This window comes from Choloepus didactylus, chromosome 7, assembly GCF_015220235.1.
Source record: "Choloepus didactylus isolate mChoDid1 chromosome 7, mChoDid1.pri, whole genome shotgun sequence".
NCBI lineage: Eukaryota > Metazoa > Chordata > Mammalia > Pilosa > Megalonychidae > Choloepus > Choloepus didactylus.
Genome location: NC_051313.1, coordinates 10,368,769 through 10,387,631, shown reverse-complemented (window position 1 = coordinate 10,387,631; position 18,863 = coordinate 10,368,769). Strand labels below are relative to the sequence as shown.

At 37.9% G+C, this 18,863-nt stretch overlaps 1 protein-coding gene across 1 annotated transcript in view; it reads right to left on the bottom strand.

Annotated features, from left to right (window-relative positions):
- Window positions 1-18,532, bottom strand: part of IL20RA (interleukin 20 receptor subunit alpha) — a 67,277-nt gene extending 48,745 nt beyond the window's left edge. The window contains exon 1 of the mRNA XM_037843808.1: window positions 18,193-18,532. The gene's annotated coding sequence lies outside the window, so the exon portion shown is untranslated. The remainder of the gene's footprint in view (window positions 1-18,192) is intronic.
- Between the last annotated feature and the right edge of the window lie 331 nt (window positions 18,533-18,863).

Here is an 18,863-nt window from a genome sequence, read left to right as displayed (position 1 = left end):
ACTGTTCATTGAAAAATCTTCCTTTCCCTAGAGCTCTTCAGATCCATATCTATTCTAAATTAAATGTCAGACATTCATTGAGTGGACTATATTCTGTTCTATTGGTCTGTCTGTCTTTTATGCCAATGCCACACTATTTTAATTACTTTGTATTTGCTGGCAGAGCAAGTCCTTCCACCTTGTTCTATAAATTTTTTTTAGAGTCACTTGTCAATTTCCAAAAAACAATCTGAGATTTTTCAAAAATTTTTCATTGAGGTAAAACATGCATAAAATACAGTGCACAAAGCACACTAAACCTAAAATTTTCATTTGTACATGACCATCTTACCAACCGCAGATAAAAATATAGAATACTTTCAGCACCCCAGAAGTTTCCCTCATGCTTCTTACCACTCAATACCCATCTCATGCAGAACATCACAATTTTGACTTCTGTTTCAGTTTGGTAAAGCTGCTGGAATGCAGAATATCAGAAATGAGTTGGTTTTTTCGAAGTTTTTTCAAATGCAATTTTATTGAGATATATTCACATAACATACAACCCTCCCAAGTGTACAATCAGTTGTTCACAGTATTGTCATATAGTTGTGCATTCATCACCACAATCAATATTTGAACATTTTCATTACTCCAAAAAATAAAATAAAACTTAAAATAAAAAAGGACTTCCAAAACATCCCATTCCCCTCCCACCCCATTGTTCATTTACTTTTTAAATACAGTTTTATTGAGATATATTCACACACCCTACAGTCACCCACAGTGTACGATTATTCACAGCATCATCACACAGTTGGGCGTTCATCACCAGAATCAATTTTTGAACCTTTTCCTTACTCCAAAATAAAAACAAAAGCAAAAAAGAACACCGAAAACTTTTCATCCCTTCCATCCCACCCTATTCTTCATCTAATCTTGTTTCCATTTTTCCACTCATCTGTCCATACACTGGATAAAGGGAATGTAAGCCACAAGGCTTTTGCAATCACACAGTCACACTGTGCAAGCTAGTTATACAATCGTCTTTGAGAATCAAGGTCACTGAGTTGCAGTTTGGCAGCTTCAGGAATTTCCAGTGGTTTTTTTTTTTTTTTTTTTTTTTTTTTTTTTTTTTTTTTTTTAATCATCATTTTATTGAGATATATTCACATACCACGCAGTCATACAAAACAAATTGTACTTTCGATTGTTTACAGTACCATTACATAGTTGTACATTCATCACCTAAATCAATCCCTGACACCTTCATTAGCACACACACAAAAATAACAAGAATAATAATTAGAGTGAAAAAGAGCAATTGAAGTAAAAAAGAACACTAGGTACCTTTGTCTGTTTGTTTGCTTCCCCTACTTTTCTACACATCCATCCATAAACTAGACAAAGTGGAGTTTGGTCCTTATGGCATTCCCAATCCCACTGTCACCCCTCATAAGCTACATTTTTATACAACTGTCTTCGAGATTCATGGGTTCTGGGTTGTAGTTTAATAGTTTCAGGTATCCACCACCAGCTACCCCAATTCTTTAGAACCTAAAAAAGGTTGTCTAAAGTGTGCGTAAGAGTGCCCACCAGAGTGACCTCTCGGCTCCTTTTGGAATCTCTCTGCCACTGAAGCTTATTTCATTTCCTTTCACATCCCCCTTTTGGTCAAGAAGATGTTCTCCATCCCACGATGCCGGGTCTACATTCCTCCCCGGGAGTCATATTCCACGTTGCCAGGGAGATTCACTTCCCTGGGTGTCTGATCCCACGTAGGGGGGAGGGCAGTGATTTCACCTTTCAAGTTGGCTTAGCCAGAGAGAGAGGGCCACATCTGAGCAACAAAGAGGCATTCAGGAGGAGACTCTTAGGCACAAATACAGGGAGGCCTAGCCTCTCCTTTGCAGCAACCGTTCCAGTGGGGTTTTATTAGGTTACATATTTATAGTTCTAAGTCCATGAAAATGTCCAAATTCAGGCATCAAGAGGAAGATACCTTCTCTGAGGAAGGCTGCTGGCTCTGGGGTTCCTCTCTCACATGGGAAGACACATGGCGCTGTCTACTGGTCCTTTTCTCCTGGTTCTGGTTTCTTTTTTTTCCCTTTAACTTTATTTATCAAAAAATTAAAAAAAAAAATCAAACCAAACAAAACAAAGGATAAGGAAAACAAATAACCTAAAATAACTATATTGCTTCCAACATGCTCATACCATACCCAAGAAAATTTCCAAACCGCAATCATTCCTAAGCATTCTCATAACATTAAGATTACCCTCAACAGCTTATATGTTCTTATTAGATTATCATTCCCCCATCAATAGTTGCTGTCAATCTCTAGGTCCCCTATAGTCTACAACATAAAACATTTATTTTGCATTTCTTACAGATTTCACCTTAGTGGTAACACACAACAGCTTTCTTTTTGCGTCTGGCTTATTTTGCTCAGCATTATGTCTTCAAGTTTCATCCATGTTGTCACATGGTTCCTTCTTACTGCTGAATAGTATTCCATCATGTGTATATACCACATTTGATTCATCCACTCATCTGTTGAAGGACACCTGGATCGTTTCCATCTCTTGGCAATTGTGAATAATGCCACTATGAACATTGGTATGCAAATATCTGTTCATGTCACTGCTTTCAGATCTTCTGGGTGTACACCGAGAAGTGAAATTGCTGGATCAAAGGGTAACGTGATATCTACTTTCCTCAGGAACTGCCAGACTGTCCTCCAGAGTGGCTGTACCATTATACAGTCCCACCAGCAATGAATAAGAGTTCCAATTTCTCCACATCCTCTCCAGCATTTGTAGTTTCCTGTTTCTTTAATGGCAGCCATTCTGATTGGTGTGAGATGATAACTCATTGTGGTCGTAATTTGCATCTCCCTAATAGCTAGTGAAAATGATCATTTTTTAATGTGTTTTTTAATCATTTATATTTCCTCTTCAGTGAAATGTCTTTTCATATGTTTTGCCCATTTTATAATAGGGTAGTTTGTACTATTGTTGTTGAGTTGTAGGATCTTTATATATGGAAAATATCAGTCTTTTGTCACATACATGGTTTCCAAATATTTTTTTCCCATTGAGTTGGCTGCCTCTTTTTGAGAAATTCCTTTGAGGTACGGAAGCTTTTTATTTTGAGGAGTTCCCATTTATCTATTTTTTTCTTTCATTGCTTGTGCTTTGGGTATAAGGTCTAAGAAGCAAACTCCTAATACAAGGTCTCAAAGATGTTTCCCCACATTATCTTCTAGGAGTTTTATCGTCCTGTCTCTTACATTGAGGACTTTGATCTACTTTGAGTTAATTTTTGTGTAGGATGTGAGGTAGGGGTCCTCTTTCATTCTTTTGGACATGGATATCCAGCTCTCCTGGCCCTATTTGTTCAAGAGACTGTTATGTCCCAGTTCAGTGGTTTTGGGGGCCTTGTCAAAGATCAGTCGACTGTAGATCTGGGGGTCTACTTCCAAATTCTCAATTCAACTCCATTGATCAATATGTCTATCTCTGTGCCAATACCACGCTGTTTTGACTACTGTGGTTTTATAGTAAGCTTCAAAGTCAGGAAGTGTAAGTCTACCTGCTTTGTCTTTCTTTTTTAGAATGTTTTTAGCAATTCAAGGCAACTTTCCCTTTCAAATAAATTTGATAACTAGCTTTTCTAAGTCTGCAAAGTAGGTTGTTGGAATTTTGATTGGAATTTCATTGAATTTTTAGATGAGTTTGGGTTGAATTGACATCTTAATGATATTTAGCCTTCTTATCCATGAATATGGAATATTTCTCCATCTTTTTAGATCCCCTTCTATTTCCTTAAGTAAATTTATGTAATTTTCTCCATATAGGTCTTTTACATCCTTGGTTAAGTTTATTCCTGGGTACTTGATTTTTTTGCTATTGAGAATGGAATCTTTTTCTTGAGTGTCTCTTCAGTTAGGTCATTTCTAGTGTATAGGAACATTACTGACTTACGTGCATTAATCTTGTATCCCACTACTTTGCTAAATTTGTTTATTAGCTCAAGTAGATGTGCTGTCGATTTCTCAGGGTTTTCCAAATATAGATCATATCATCTGCAAATAATGACAGTTTTACTTCTTCCTTTCCAATCTGGATGTCTTTTATTTCTTGGTCTTGCTGGATTGCCCTGGATAACACTTCTAGCACAATGTTGAATAACAGTGGTGATAGCGGGCATCCTTGTCTCATTCCTGATCTTAGAGGGAAGGCTTTCAGTCTCTCACCATTGAGTACTATGCTGGCTGTGGGCTTTTCATTTATGTCCTTTATCATATTAAGGATGTTTTCTTCAATATTTACCTGTTGAAGTGTTTTTATCCAAAAAGGATGCTGGATTTTGTCAAATGCTTTTTCAGCTTCTATTGAGATGATCATTTGTGTTTTTTTTTCCTCTTTAGATTTGTTAGTGTGTTGTATTACATTGATTGATTTTCTTATGTTGAAACATCCTTGCATGCCTGGAAAGAACCCCACTTGGTCATGGTGTATGATTTTTTTAATGTGTCTTTGGACTTGATTTGCAAGTATTTTGTTGAGAAATTTTGTGTATATATTCATGAAAGAGACTGACCTGTAGTTTTCCTTTCTTGTAGCATCTTTACCTACAGTAAAGTGCTGTTGGCTCCATAAAATGAGTTAGGTAGTGTTCCATTTTCTTCAATGTTTTGAAAGAGTTTAAATAAGATTGGTGTCAGTTCTTTTCGGAAAGTTTGGTAGAATTCCCCTGTGAAGCCATGTGGCCCAGGGCATTTATTTGTGCAAAGCTTTTTGATGACCGGATCTCTTTGCTTGTGATTGGTTTGTTGAGGTCTTCTATTTCTTCTCTGGCCAGTCTAGATTGTTCATGTGTTTCCAGGAAATTGTCCATTTTCTCTACATTATCTAGTTTATTGGAATACAGTTGTTCATAGTATTCTCTTATGGCTTTTTAAATTTCTTCAGGATGTGCAGAAATGTCCCCTCTCATTTATTATTTTGTTTATTTGGGTCTTCTCTCATTTTGATTTTGTCAGCCTAGCTAAGGGCTTGTTACTCTTGTTGATCTTTGAAAGAATCAACTTTTTGTTTTCTTTATTCTCTCTTGTTTTTTGTTCTCTATACCATTTATTTCTGCTTTAATCCTTGTTACTTCTTTTCTTCTACTTGGTTTAGGATTAGTTTGCTGTTAATTTTCTAGCTTCTTCAGTTGTTCCATTAGTTCTTTGATTGTAGCTCTTTCTTCCTTATTAATGTATGCATTTAGAGCTATAAATTTCCCCTTCAATACCACATCTGCTGCATCCTGTAAGTTTTGATATGTTGTGCTCTTGTTTTTATTTGTCTCTAGATATTTAGCAATCTCCCTTGCAATTTCATCTCTAACTGACTGATTGTTTAGGAGTGTGTTGTTTAACCTCCAGATATTTGTGAATGTTCTAGATCTTTGATCGTTATTGACTTCTAGCTGTATTCCATTGTGATCTGAGAGTGTGCTTTGAACTGTTTCAATCTTTTTAAATTTATTGAGGCTTATTTTATGCCTCAGCATATAATCTATCCTGGAGAAAGTTTCATGAGCACTAGAGAAGAATGTGTATCCAGGTGATTTGGGATGTAATGCTCTATATATGTCTATTAAGTCAAATCCATTTGCCACATTGTTTAGGTTTTCAATTTCATTGTTGGTCCTCTGTCTGGTTGATCTATCTATAGGAGAGAGTGATGTATTGAAGTCTCCCACAATTATTGTGGAATCATCTATTGTTTCCTTCAGTCTTGCCAATGTTTGTCTCATGTACTTTGGGGCATCTTGATTGGGTGCATAGACATTTATGATTGTTATTTCTTCTTGTTGAATTGTCCTTTTTATTAGTATATAGTGTCCTTCTTTGTCTCATATGACATCCTTGCATTTAAAGTCTATTTTATCCGATATTAATATTGCTACCCCTCTTTCTTTTGGCTGTAGTTGCATGGAATATTTTTTCCATCCTTTCACTTTCAATTTCTTTGTGTCTCTGGGTCTAAAATGAGTCTCTTGTAAGCAACATATTGATGGCTTATATTTTTTAATGCATTCTGACAATCTATATCTTTTAATTTTGGAGTTTAATCCATTCACATTCGATGTTATTACTGTGAAGGCAGTTCTTGAATCAGTCATTGTGTCAGTTTGAATGTATTATGTCCCCAAAATGCCATTATCTTTGATGCAGTCTTGTGTGGGCAGATGTATTATTATTGATTAGATTGTAATTCTTTGAGTGTTTCCATGGAGATGTGACCCACCCAACTGTAGGTGATAACTCTGATTAGATAATTTCCATGGAGGTGTGGCCCTGCCCATTCAGTGTGGGCCTTGGTTAGTTTACTAGAGCACTATATAAGCTCAGACAGAAGGAGCGAGCTTGCTACAGCCAAGAGGGACACTTTGAAGAATGCACAGGAGCTGAGAGAGGAGCTGCCGCTTACAGAGACATTTTGGAGATGGCCTTTGAAAGCAGAGTCTTGCTCCAGAGAAGCTAAGAGGGGACAAAATGTCCCAAGAGCAACTGAGGTGACATTCTGAAGAAGAGCTGCAGCCTAGAGAGGAACATCCTGGGAGAAAGCCATTTTGAAACCAGAAGTCTGGAGCAGATGCCAGCCACATGCCTTCCCACCTAACAGAAGTTTTCTGGACACCATTGGCCATCCTCCAGTGAAGGTACCCAATTGTTGATACCTTACCTTGGACACTTTATGGCCTTAGACTATAACTGTGTAACCAAATAAACCCTGTTGTATAAAAGCCAATCCATTTCTGGTGTTTTACATTCTGGCAGCATTAGCAAACCAGAACAGTCATCATATCCTTTGGTTTTTATTTGTCAGATGTATTTTTTCCTGCTCTCTCTTTATTTCCTTTAATGTACCCTTACTAAAACTCTTTAGTTCTGTGCCCTTCTCCAGACCTCTGTCTCCTTTCTTTATTTCTCAGCCAGTAGGCCTCCCTTTAGTATTTCTTGTAGGGCAGGTGTCTTGTTATCAAATTCTCTCAGCATTTGTTTGTCTGTGAAAATTTTAAGCTCTCCCTCAAATTTGAAGGAAAGCTTTGCTGGATAAAGGATTCTTAGTTGGTAATTTTTCACTTTCAGAATTTTAAATATGTCATACTACTGCCTACTTGCCTCCATGGTGACTTCTGAGTAGTCACTACTTAATCTTATATTTTTTTCCCTTGTATCTTGTGAATTGCTTTTCTTTTGCTGCTTTCAGAACTTTCTCCTTCTCTTCAGCATTTGACAATCTGATCAGAATATGTCTCAGAGTGGATTTATTTGGATTTATTCTATTTGGAGTTCATTGGGGGATCTCTGATTTGCATATTTATGTAGTTTAGAAGGGTTGGGAAGATTTCCACAACAATGTCTTTGAAAACTCTTCCTAGACCTTTACCCTTTTCTTCCTCTTCTGCAACACCAATGATTCTTATATTTGTGCACTTCATGTTGCCCATCATTTCCCTGAGATCCGTTTCAAATTTTTCAAATTTTTTTCACTGTTGGTTCTTTTGTGCTTTCACTTTCCAACACACTATCTTTGAGTTCACTTATTTGTTCCTCTGTTTCATCAAATCTGGTGTTATGTGACTCAAGAATCTTTTTAATTTGATCAACAATTTCTTTTCTTTCCATAAGATCTGCAATTTTTCTTTTTTAATTAATCCTGCAAAATCTTCTTTATGCTCTTCTAGGGTCTTCTTGATATCCTTTATATGCTGGGCCATGATATTGGTGTTTGTGATTACTTCTTTGATTAATTGCTCCAAGTTCTATGTCTCCTCTGGTTTTTTAATTTGGGCATTTCTGTTATCCATATCTTCTGGTTTCTTCATATGCTTTGTAATTTTTCTGTTGTTTCTGGCGTCTTGGCATTTGCTTATTTGATAGAGTTTTTTTAGGATATGCAGACTTATTTCAACTATTATCTATAATTTGACAGAGCTACAGCTTGGTGGAGTGCACTTTCGTTGACCTACCTGCAGACAGTGATCCTGAGCCACTTCTTACCCTCAAGCCAGTTCTCCCCAACTTCATCTATGCAGTGAGTGGGTGTTCAAACCATGTGGAGATCCAATCAGTACACCAATTTTCCATGGGGATCACCAGCCCTATGGGCTGGGGGTGTGAACTTGGATTACGCATGGTTTCTTAAATATGACACCCAAAACACAAGCAACCAAAGAAAAACTGGATAAATTGGACTTCATACAAATTAAAAACTTTTATATTTCAAAGGATACCATCACAAAATTTAAAGACAGTTTACTGAATAGGACCAAATATTTACAAATCACATATCTGATAAGGAATTTGTATGTGAAATAAAAAAAGAACTCTTACAACTTAATAATAAGATAAATAATTCAACCTTCCAAAAAAGAAAAGTCCAGGACCAGATAGCTTCACTGCTGAGTTCTACCAAACACTTAAAGAAGATCACCAATCTTTCTCAAACTCTTCCAAAAATTAGGAGAGGGGGGAACACTTCCCAACTCATTTATGTGGCTGAATTACCCTGACACCAAAGCCAAATAAAGAAAGCACAGGAAAAGAAAATTATAGACCAATATCTCTTATGAATATAGATGCAAAATACTCAACAAAATCCTGGCAAACCAAATCCAACAGTATATTAAAAGGATTATACACCATGACCAAGTGGGATTTATTCCAGGAATGCAATGATCGTTCAACATAAGAATATCAATCAAGGTAAAAGAACACACTAACAGAATGAAGGAATAAAACCACATAATAATCTCAACTGAGTCAAGAAAGGCATTTGAGAAAATGCAACATCCTCTCATGATAAAAACACTCAGAAAACTAGGATTAGAAAGGGAGCTCTTTCAACATGATAACGGGCAATGATGAAAAACTTACAGCAGACATCATACCATACTCGATGTTGAAAGACTGAAAGCTCTCCCACTAAGATCAGGATCAAGACAAGGATACCCACTATCACTTTGACTATTCAACATTGTACTGGAAGTGCTAGCCAGGGCAATTAGGAAAGAAAAATAAATTAAAAGACATCCAAATTGGAAAGGAAGAAGTAAAACTATCCATATTCACAGACTGCATGATCCTGTATATAGAAAGTTCCAAATAATCTTCAAGAAAGCTATTAGAACTAATAAATTCAGCAAAGTTACAGGGTATAAGATAAACATGCAAAAATAAATTGGGTTTATATACACCAGTATTGAATAATCTGAAAAGGAAACCAGGAAAACGATTCCATCTACACAGCACCTAACAGAATAAAATACTTAGGAATAAATTTAACCATGAAGGTTAAAGACTTGTATACTGAAAACTACAGAACACTGCTGAAACAAATTAAAGAAGACCTAAATAAATGGAAAGACATCCTGTATACATGGATTGGGACACTTACTATTGATTAGATATCAATACTACCTAACACAATCTACAAATTCAATGCAATCCTATCAAAATTCTTGCATCCTTTTTTTGCAGAAATGGAAGAATTGATATAGAATTGCAAGGGCCCCCAGATAGCCAAAACAATCTTGAGAAAGAAGAGCAAATTTGAAGGACTCATGATAATTACAACAGTTTAAGGATAGTCACACAGACAAATGGAAGAGAATTGAGTGTCCAGAAATACATCTACATATCCATGGCCAGCTGATTCTTGACAAGGGTGCCAAATCCATTGAATGGAGACAGAACAGTCTCTTTAGCAATGGTGGTGGGACATCTGGAAATCCACTCACCAAAGAATGAATTTGGACTCCTACCTCTCACCACATACAAAAATTAATTCAAAATGGACCAATCACCTAAATATAAGAGTGAATACTATAAAAATGTTTACAAGAAAATATAGGAAAAAATCTTCAGGATTTTGTTTTAAGCAGTGGAGTCCTACACTTTACACCCAAAGCATGAGCAACAAAAGAAACAATAAGTAATTTCAAATGCATCAAAATAAAAACTTCTATGCCTCAAACAACAATTTATCAAGAAAGTGAAAAGACAACCCACAGAATAAGAGAAAAATATTTAATACTTGAAACCATATATTTATAAGGGTTTAATATACAGAACATATTTTTTAAAAACTTCTATAACTCAATAACAAAAAGACAAACAACCTAATTAAAATGGGCAAAGGATTTTTTAAATCATATTTTTTTATTGTAGAATATAACATATATACATAGAAGTGATAACTTTCCAAGTGCAATTTAACAAGTAGTTAGAGAGCAAATTTCAAAGAATGTTATGGGCAAAGGACTTTAATAGACATTTCTCCAAAGAAGATTACACATGAAAAAATGCTCAACATCATCAACCATTAGAGAAATGCAAATCAAAAGTACAATGTGATACCACTTCACACCCACTAGGATGGCTATAACAAAAAAGACAGATAATAAGTGTTGATGAGGATGTGGAGAAATTGGAATCCTCATACACTGCCGGTAGGAATGTCAATGGAGCAGCTACCATGAAAAACAGATTGGCATGTCCTCAGAGGGTTAAACATAAAGTTAGCATATGAATCAAGAATTCCACGCTTAGGTAGATAGCCAAGAGAAATGAAAACATAAGCCCACATTATTAAAGCATAGCAGCATTATTCAAAGTAGCCAAAAAGTGGAAACAACCTAACTGCCAATCAACTAAGTGAATAACTAAAATGTGGCATACACATACAGTGAATATTTTTCAACAATAAATAGGAATCAAGTGCTATTACATACTTCAAAATGAAGGTTGAAAACATTATTATATGTAAAAGAAGTCAGTCACAAAAAACCACATACTGTATGATTTCCATTTATATGAAATGTTCAGAATAGGCAAATCTATATCGACAGAAAGTATATGAGTGGTCGCCAGGTGTTGGAGTAGAAGGAGGACAATAGATATTTATTGCTAATGTGTGTGAGATGTCTTTTTAGGATGATGAAATGTTCTAAATTTAGATTGTGATGATGGGTGCATAATTCTGTGAATATATTTAAAAAACCACTGAATATATACTTTAAATGGGTGAATTGTATGACCTGTGAATTATATCTCAATAAAGCTCTTACCAGCAGCAACAACAACAAAAAAACCCACACTTTAAAAAAAAAGATAATCCATCATGACCAAGTGTGGTTTATTCCAAAAATTTCTTTTTAAAATAAGAAGAACAATAATCATAACTCACTATAAGCACAGATTAAAGGAGTAAAATTGTACAGCCATCTCAATAGATGCAGAGAAAAATATCTGGCAAATTCAGAATAAAGGGAAACCTCTTTGAATTGGTAAAGAGTACCTTAAAAAAATATCCCTTTAAAAAAATGGAAACAAAGTATTTCCCCTGTCATTCTTTTTATTTGATATTATACTGGATATCCTAGCCTTTGATAAGGCAAGAAAAAAGAAATAAAGTTAAGATAATTAGATATTGTTCTAGTTTGCTAATGCTGCTGGAATGCAAAACACCAGAAATGGATTGGCTTTTATAAAGGAGTTTTATTTGGTTACACAGTTACAGTCTTAAGGCTATAAAGTATCCAAGATAACACATCAGCAATCAGGTACCTTCACTGGAGGATGGCCAATGGTGCCTGGAAAACCTCTGTTAGCTGGGAAGGCACGTGGCTGGCATCTGCTCCAAAGTTCTGGGTTCATAATGGCTTTCTCCCAGGACGTTCCTCTCTAGGCTGAAGTTCCTCAAAAATGTCACTCTTGGTTGCACTTGGGGTATCTGTCCTCTCTTAGCTTCTCTGGAGCAAGAGTCTGCTTTCAACAGCCATCTTCAAAATGTCTCTCATCTGCAGCTCCTGTGCTTTCTTCAAAATGTCCCTCTTGGCTGTAGCTCCTCTTCAAAACGTCTCTCACAGCTGCACTGAGTTCCCTCTGCCAGTCAGCTCATTTATATGGCTCCAGTGATCAAGGCCCACCCTGAATGGGTGGGGCCACGCCTCCATGGGAACATCTCATCAGAGTTATCACCTACAGTTGGTTGGGACACATTCCATGGAAACACTCAAAGAATTCCAATCTAATCAGCACTAAAATATCTGCCCCACAAGACTGCATCAAAGAATATGGCTTTTTTCTGGGGGACATAATACATTCAAACCAGCAGATATGATGATAGAAGTTTTATCATTCATAGAAGTGTTATATGACTGCATGCCTAGGAAGTCCAAAAGAATCTATGGATAATTTTTAAAAGTTAGTAAGAGAGTTTATCAGGGTTTCTGGACATGAATTCAATATCCAAAAAATAATGGTGTATCCATATTCCAAAGTAAACTGCTAGAAAATAAAATTAAAAAGTATAATTTATAATAGCATAAAAGATACCTGGGAAGTGCCAGGCATTTGTGGGCAAATGTCTGAAATTCTGTTGAAAGTCATTGAAGAAGATTGTTTTAAATGGAGAGATATATTGTAGCTATGGATTGAGGACTTAAAGTTAGTTCAAACCTCCCCAAGTTAGTTCATAGATTCAATGCAGTTCTAATCAAAATTGCACCAGATTTTTGTGAAACTTGATAAGGTAATTATAAAATTTGTGTGGAATTGAGAAGGTCCAAAAATAACCAACGTATTTTTGAAAAAGTTCAGATAGAGAGACTTTCCCTCCTACATATCAGGACTTGTAAAGTTACAGTAAGACAATACGGTAATTAAGGATCAATGAATTAGTTTCTAGAGCCCCATGTATGGATGTTTGAAAAATGACACAAAGGGGACATTTCAGATGAATGAGGAAAACATGGGCTCCTAAATGAATGGTTCTGGAAAAATTGGGCATTCATGCCATTTCACGCTACGTACAGAAATAATTTCGGGTGGGTTAAAGAGCTAAATATGAAGGTAAAATTAGAAAACTTTAAGAAGGCAAAATCATAGAATAGCTGTATAATCCCAAGGTAGGAAAGCATTTCTTTAGCATAAGAAGCACTAACCATAAATAAAAACATGATATATTTGACTACATTAAAATTAGGAACTTTTGCTCATCAAAAGACATTAAAAAAGAGTTAAGAAAAACTGGATGAATATATATGCAGCATTTATAACATCCATTATGCAGAATATGTTATAGACACATATATTCTGAAAAAAACATATATTTTATATTAACTAGGCAATTTCAAAGGATGTTTTAAACTAGGATTTCAGATACTGTTTGAGTCATTTCTTCTCCATTTTGAGGTTGAGAACTACTGTGGAAAATAGGAACATTACCCCTAATAATGGAAACAATGCTTCTTGAAGAGTTTATAAATAGCCACAGAAGTTACTTTAGTCAGTACCTTGAAGAATGGTGGTAATAAAGAAGACGAAAATCCTTGCAAATGTTGAATGACCTTGGCATTCATGATCACCAAAAAAATCCTCCACGCAACAACTGTTGATATAATAACTCAGCTGGTGGTCGGCCTGCCAGACTTGCTAATTAGTCAGAGTATGTGAAAAACTCCCCGATTCCTCTTTTCTGGTATGGGGAGAAAAAGCACGACCTCACAAATCTGCTTTTGTTCAAAGTCTAGAGGGAGCCTGGTTTCACCTCCGATGTACCATAGTTCCCTCTGCTGGGTAATTTAAGGAACTAAGATCTGAAGAGTTTTGAGAATGCTAGATTAGCATGTAGGTAATTTTGGAGATTTTTATTTCAAAAGGGCCTAGAATAGTCAAAATAATCTTGAAGAAGAAAAACAAAATTGACAACTTACACTAAGATATACCAAGACTTACTATGAAGCTACAGATTGATAAATCAGATTTCATTAAAATTAACAAAATTGTTGTTTAAGACACTGTTAAGGTGGTAAGAGTTAAGTAGAGACTGGGAAAAGCTATTTGCAATCCATATGTACATCAAAGGAACACAGAAGATACAAGCCCTTCTAGAAATCAAGAGAAAGTGAGACAACCCCATGTAAAAATGGGCAAAAATTTGACAGGTACTTCGCAAAAGAACATATCTGAACAGAAATCTCTCAGCATCTTCGGTCACCAGGTAAGTGCAAATTAAAACCACACGAGATACTAGTACAGCCCCACCTCAATGTTTAGACAACATCTACTGCTGGTGAGACGGAGCAACTAGAACTCTTACTTTGCTGGTGGGAGTATTATATTGGTAAAGTTACTTTGGAAAACTCTTTGCAGTTACTCAAAGCCCCACACTCAGAAGGGCCCTATGCATGGTTTAATGCCGTGCTGTCACCATCTTGCAATTCATAGTAACTTGACCTCTAAATGTGTTTTCTAAGTGAGTCTGATGAGAGAGTACAGTGTGCACCTGAGCAGAGGAGATACATGCAATTTGCATGTCTGCTGTTGTTTTTGCCATGCTATTTGCATACAACATTCACAATACCCACGAACACAGGATTCTGATGGGGCCACGATGTGTGGGAGCCCAGGGAGACTGAAAGGAGTACACGGTAAGGAGGGAGGGCGACACCGACAGGCCCAAGAGGCTCCACATTGATTTGAACCTGAACCTAATCTCGAACACAGAAAGAAAGCAACGTCCTTTTAAGAAACTGAAAAACCAAAGAACACTATCATATCATTTCTTACATTACTTCCCTACCTTAGTGAAACACATGTTCTAGAAATCATGACATGGAAAGGGAAAGATAGGGCAAATGATGGGTTCTTTTCCTTTCAGTTCTTTCTTACTTACCATAACTCAAGGTAGAGGGTGTTGGTAGAATGTACATGTATTGAGAAGTGAAATAAAAACAGTTGTGTTAGTTAAACACAGTGTTTTCATTGTTTTGGCAAGAATGAAATACATAATCATGTACCAGCCAGGAACTACTGATTGTATAATTTCAGTGATTCTGTGTACATGTCAATGCTCTTATATTACATTTAAAATTGCCATTGCGCAATATAAAGACCAATGGTAAAATCCATGCTAATAATTAGAAATTTTAATTTTTCTTTACTTAGAATCACATTGGATAGCACATTAAAGAATGCTATGAGAAGTTAAGAGAGGGAGACCATGGAAAAAAGGAAAAAGTTTTATGTTCTCATACTTTTGATGGCACTCTTTTTCCTGCATTTTGAACAAGAGGTCTTGCATTTTCATTTGGCAGAGGACCCTATAAATTATGTAGCTGACCTTTTATGAATCATCAGTTTTACTTTTGGATGAATATTTAATGTAAATGAATGCTAATGTTCACCAAAACATATGTACAAAAAATGTTAAGGGCAGATTTATTCATAATAACCCCAAACAAGAAACAACCCAAAAGTTCACCAATAGTAGAACATACACAAGATATGCAATGGAATATTAGATAGCAATGAAAACAAATGAATTATTGCTACATGCAGCACAGACATATGATATTGAGCAAAAGAACCCAGGCACAGAAAAGAGTATATATTATGTAGTGTCATTTATAAGAAGTCTAAATTATTATTATTATCAGGTGAAATAAATGTGTGGTGATAGAAACCAGAATAGTGGTTATCTTTGGGGGAAAAGCTGAGGGAGCACATCTCAGCTTGTCAGGACTGCTATGACAAATACCACACACTGATTGGCTTAAAAATAGGGATTTATTGTCTCCCAACTTCAGAGACTAGGAATCCAAAGTCGAGGCATTGGCAAGGCAACATTCCCTCCAGAATCTATGGCGTTCTGGAGCTGGCTGCCCGACCTCAGGGTTCCTTGGCTCGTGTCTCTGCTTCCTGTCACATGGCCAGCTCTCTCCTTGCATCTGCTCTTACGGCTTCTGCTGACTTTGGCTTCTTCCTGTGTGGCCTTCTCTGACTCTGGCCTCCATTTTCTTCTCTTTCTAAGCCTCCAGTAATATGGATCAAGGCCGACCCTGATTCAGTCGGCCCCATCCTAGCTAAAAGTACCATCCTCTAAAGTCTTACTTACGTATGGGTTCGCATGCACAGGAAGTCAGATTAAGATTATGATGAAGGACATGTCTTTGTTGGCACACATGACTCAGCCTACCACAGGGTACAACACAGTCTTCTGAAGAGCTGGGAATGTTCTGTATCTTGGTCTGGGTTGTGGCTAAACCAGCTCATACATATGCAAAAATTAAACAAGTTGTACACTTAAGACTGGAGCTTAATTGCCTGCAAATTACACCTCAGTAAAGAGGAAATAAACAAATAAAGAGAAAAAGGTTACAGCTTTCCCTTTTCTATTACCAAATACCATGATGAATGTAAAACTCTTTCTATGCTGTGTGTGTGCATGTGTGCCACGTGTGTCCACATGTGTGTGTAATCATTCTCTTGAATGCCTGCAGTTGTCTTGTGCCCTGCTGCATGCGTTTGGGGTGGGGAACTGAATGAAACTTCTGACTATCCACACTCCTGACTTTTCATTGCTGTATCCTTGAAGTAGATTGTTTGTAAATGGTGGCACTTTGTGATTATATGCCATTATTTTACTTTGAGTCTGACTTCCTAATTCAAATATTGACTGTAATGAGCTCTTACAGTATCCTACCTAAAATGTGAAAGCTCAGCTTAGGCTCATAGCTTCTTTTCTTCTTCAACTAAAAGAAGAGTTAAAATTGCTTTTGGGTACAATCATTTATTTCAACTGACCATCTCATTTTTAATTTTTCTAGAATCTTGATTCTGCATGCATGTTACTTTCATCATTTTGCCTTCAGTCTGTTTGGAAAGCTCTTCTCCTGATATGTACGTGACATGAACCCTCCCTAAATTTAGGTTTCTGCTTAAATATCCTCAGACTGACCTTATGTGATTGCCTCTCCAAAATAGCACCCAAAGCCCTTGTTAGATTTTATGCCTTAACATTGATTCATTTTCTTCTTAGCATTTACCATGACCTGCCATTATGGGGTATCTTTGCGTGTGTGTGTGTGTGTGTGTGTGTGTGTGTACATGTGGGTATATACCACTGTCTTCTTCTCCACTGGAAAGTAACCTCCACGAGGTTAAGGACCTCTCTGTTACTCACTGCTTGGCACCTGGTAGTAGCAACAATAAAACAATAAAATGTGTTGACTCAATATCAAACCTTATTTTCAAAACAAGGAAAAAAGGGTAATTTTGGAATTTCATATTTTCTCCAATGTTCAGCTTCAAAATGTATTAAATGTTATGATGCAATTTCAAACATTACAACTGTAGGGAGAGAGGAGAGTTTCTTCCAAAGCTAAAACCCCCAGGAGAGAATATGGAAGGATAAGTGTTATTGGCAGAACTGGTCTGAAATCAGAGCCCTCCTGGGCTTACACAGGGTTCCCAGACTTTGAAAGCCGAGGCAGCGTCCAGAGTGAAATGTGAGCTCCGAGCTCAGTTCCCCGCACCGCGCATCAGCCACTGGAGGTCACTGTCCCCCCAGTGTCCCACCAACCGCCTTGGGGCATGACTATGCAACGTCCTGGATTAGCCAGGACACCTGTCAGGCCTCCTCAACAGGGGACCGCTTATGGCTTCGACATAAAATAGATTTCTGGTTCCCAGCAGCACAGAAAGATTCAGGAGAGACTGAGTGATCTCAGGTACGGCTCTCAGCTTTGGCCTGGGCCCCAAGGTGGGGTGCAGGAAAAGGCACTAGCTGCCAGCACGTTTAACTTTTGGTCAGGGGACTGACTTTTCCAGGGCTGGGGTCTGGGAGTGAGGACTGGAAACCATGCGAGCTTCACAGCTGGTCACATTCAAAGATAACCCCAAGATCCTTTCGTAAGCACCCAGAAAGTGAGAACCACGGCTGACTGTCAGCTGACGCCGAAACCTGCCATGGCTCCCGCTTTGAGGGACTTAGAGCACAAGGATCGGGTTTGACCTAGCGGTATGTTTCCAGCTAGTCCTTTTAAGGTGGTTTCCATCCCCCAGCTGTTTCATGTTTGTCTCCCACACTCACCAACTGTTATGTGATTCCACCATTAAGGAGGGAGGGGCTGTGCTCACCAAGTTCATATGTATCAAGGTGGGGAACTTGCTGTGCTCCCATTAGGAGTATTTGCTTTACAGTTCATTTAGGGAATTAATTGAACAACTATTTACTGAGGACCTTCAAAGGACCACCCACTATTTTGAAGCTGGGGATCCAGCGAGGACACCCCTGCTGCTGTCGAGCCCACATCCTGGTGTTGAAATAGGAAGTCAGATCTCAAGCTAAGGGAAAATTACCCACCTGCTTCAGCGAGTTCCCAGGGCCACGACGGCCTTTGACGGTGTCGTCAGTCAGCAGGGCCTGCATGTCCCAGCTCGGAGCATGGCAAAGGCCTCTTCTCTGCTTTCCTCAAGTCCACTTTTGTCTCTCCCGTCAGTTCACTGAGAGTCAAAGAGAGTTTTGGAGAAGCGACTCTGATCTTGCAGCTTCCCTGCTTCAAACCCTTCAGTGGTTTATCGTTGCATGTAGGATCACAACTAAAATCTTGGTTGTTCTGTGATGGGGCCGCTGCCTGTTGCCCGCCTCCTCTGGTTTGATTTCCACTCTCTAGGGATTCAGCCGCTGCTTCTCAGTTCCTCTCACCACCAGGCACTTTTCAGCATCAGCGCAAACAAGCTGTTTCCTTTGACCGGAAGGCTCTTTGGTAACCACCCTTCCTCCTTTTCAGACACACACTCGCCTCCCAGAGTCAGCTCGAGCGCCGGTCGCCTTGGCCCTGAAGCCGTCCCCGGTTAATGGGGTCCCCCATCCCGCAGCCTGAGATGGGGACTTCCTCCGAACCCCTCCAATGCCTGAGCAGCGCATTCCTGCCCATCTGCATTCTGTCCCCGTCCACCATCACTGGAATTTTAACAGCTGACCACTATATCACTTCTTCACCTGCCACAGTTTGGGGGACCCATTGCCAGCTG